The sequence below is a fragment of the Nicotiana tomentosiformis genome, chromosome 5, assembly GCF_000390325.3.
Source record: "Nicotiana tomentosiformis chromosome 5, ASM39032v3, whole genome shotgun sequence".
In the NCBI taxonomy this organism is placed as follows: Eukaryota; Viridiplantae; Streptophyta; class Magnoliopsida; order Solanales; family Solanaceae; genus Nicotiana; species Nicotiana tomentosiformis.
Genome location: NC_090816.1, coordinates 95,625,910 through 95,629,238, shown reverse-complemented (window position 1 = coordinate 95,629,238; position 3,329 = coordinate 95,625,910).

Sequence of the window (3,329 nt, the reverse complement as noted above, 5' to 3'; positions counted from 1 at the left end):
TAATAATATAGGCTCTCATTTTTCTAAATGGATTTGGACAATATAATACATTCTCAAATTAAACTAGTAATAGGACATTATAATACGTTTTCAAATTAAATTAGTAATAAAAAATTTTAAGAAGTATATCCTAAAAGTAATAGGATTACATGACTAAATATATTTACTTGTTCAATTTTATATGAATTAGACAGTCGAAAAGTAATTATACTAATAGGATTCCTAAAGGTAATCATGTAGCATTCCTAATGTGTAGTATTATGTTCTAAAACTAATAGGATTATAAGGCTAATATCTAGAATTCCGGTTATGTCCTTTTATTATGAGTTATTATGCTTAATATTATAAAGTTATTTTTGTAAAATGACATTGTATTCATGCTTTTATAATAATATATAGATTATTTGCTTCATGCACTTTATTTTGAAGACGTGCTCTACGGGGTCAGATGGGGAGCGAGTTGATGATCTTAGTGGGCCACCTAAATCACTTACTACTCTATGAAGATCCTTCCATTAGTGTTGTTGCACGACATCTTTGATTTATGTTGATGTCACGACCCAATTCCCACTGTAGGCCGTAATAGAGTCCAACGTCACCGTTAGGCAAGCCAACAATGAACTATCCACTTAATCATCCATTTCATTACTTTTAAAATCATGGCTTTTATTAAATAAGAAAATTAATGTATAGAAATCATAGATATATAAAATATTAGTAAGACATAAAATAAAAAGGTGACAATATTAGGCAAAACCATAAACATCTACCAGAAATTCCCAAAACTTGGTGTCACAAGTGAATGGGCATCTACTAGGAAGTACAACACTAATACAACGCCTGTCAGGAATGTACAATAGACAAGACAAAGTAATGAATATGATAGAGACTCTGTGTGCTGCAGATCGTAACCAAGAATGTAACTCACCATAATGTTACCTCAACAGTTGCCCATCTGCCCAAATAACCACCAAAATATACTTGTACAATCAGTGCAGAAATGTAGCATGAGTATGTAAATCAACGCGTACCTAGTAAGTATCTAACCTAACCCCGGAGAGAAGTAGTGACGAGGGATCGACATCGACATCGACACTTACTAGTGATCCAATAAATCATTACAATAATTTATAAATAGATATGAAACACAATGGTGATAATAACATAATCCTCTAACATAATGACAGTACGAATTTCTCAAATATCATATGTTATCTCAAACAGATAAGAAATATTAAGTGATATCTCAAACACATAAGAAATATCATATAAATGCCAAGTCTCAATCAAAAGGGAAACTCTCATGAACATTCGGACTCCTGGCGATATTACGCATGAGTTATGCCGATGTCGTACAAGCCGATCCATAATAATCATGTACATATACTACCAAGGTCGTACAGTCTGATCCATAGATATATCTCAAATATATTACTATTTCATAGCACTGCCGAGGCGTACCGCCCGATCCACAGGAATAGAGAGACTATTCGAACTATAGTTCAAACAATTACAACCCAAGGATGACACATTAAAAAAGCATAATTTTTACCTACAATCAAGTATTCCGCCAAAACTCACAAGGTAATGAAGCTCGGCCTAACATAATTCCTAGTCAAATTTCAATTATAAGTTTAAGTAATTAAACTAACAAGTTGAGTTCAAATAATACAAATATTGCATGATAAAGTCTTAAATATACCCGGATATAAATATGATTTTTGCTACGTATTGACTCCCGTCACCTCGTGCGTACATAACACCCACAACTAGTAACAAATATAGTTTCACCCTCACAAGGTTCAACAAGAGATTTACCTCACTTTGAAATCCGTTAACCAGCTCCAACGCCTCGATAACACCTCAAACCGATGTCAAACGATCCAAAATTAATCAAACAACGTGCAAACCAATCAAAATATACACCAATACTCGTAATTTAACAATTTATAGCAATTCCCAACTCTACTAGAAAGGTCAACAAAGTCAATCCCCAGGCCCACGTGCCGGGTTTTCGAAACTCTTTGAAGATAAATATTACACATAGCACCACAAACTCAAATATATATTTTATTCCCTATTCCATATCCAATTTCGTGGTAAAATCCAAAAATATAAATTCTACGTTTTTCTTCAAAATCCCATAATTTCTATAAAATTCTATATTTAAATTTATATATAATCCTTGTAGTTAACTTACAACAAGTGGGAATAACTTACCTCATGATAGATGATTAAAATCTCTCCTCAAAGAGCTCCAAAAATCTCCCAACCAACTAAAAATGTGAGAAATATGCTAAGTCCCGAAATGAAAGGATTCTGCCCATGCCTTTCCTCTTCGCGATCGCGGAGATGCCCTCGCGATCGTGAAGGCCAAACCAACTTACCCCAGAATTCCTTATTTGTGAACGCGAGCTCAGCCTCGCGATGCACAATCATCTAAGCCTACGTGAACGCGAGCCAATCTACGCGTATGAGAAGGCAAAACTTCGAGCCTTAGCAACTTCCTATTTCGCGATAGCGACACACCTCTCGCAATAGCGTAGAACAACTCTCCCACAACAGTCCATCCTTAATAACTCATTGAATCCGCAACTCCTCCCACACAAACGCGAATATCATCCTTCTCAAGGTTAGTGATCGCGACACCCTTTTCGTGATCGCGAAGAACAAAGTCTTCACCAGTCCATTTAACCCTTCACGGTCGCGACCCTTCATCCGCGATCGCGATGCATACCAAACACACTAGAAACCAGCAACTACAACACATAGAGAAATGGTTTAAAACTATCCTGAGACCCCCACGACCCTGTCCAATTATACCAACCAGTCTTAATACCTTATCCGAACTTATCCAAAGGCTCGAAACGCCACGAATAACATCAAAACCATGAATTAACGATCAAATCCTTATTTTAACTTTAAAATATTCAAACTTCATTGAACGCATCCTAATCACACTTAGACATTCCAGAATGACGCCAAATTTTACGTACAAGTCACAAATCACAATACGAACCTATTCCAAGGCTCAGAATCCCAAACGGACATCGATAACACCAAAGTCCACTTCATATCAAACTTTAAAAATTCTAAAACCTTTAAAATGCCAACTTTCCACAATAAGCTATGAAACACTCCCGGTCCACCCAAAACTCGATCCGAACATACGCCCAAGTCCAAAATCATAATACGAACCTAGTGGAACCTTCAAATCCTGATTCTGAGGCCGTTTACTCAAAATTTAAACCTTGGTCAACTCTTCCAACTTAAAAGCTTCCACATTAAGAGTTATGCTTCCAAATCAACTCCGAACTCCTTGAAAACTG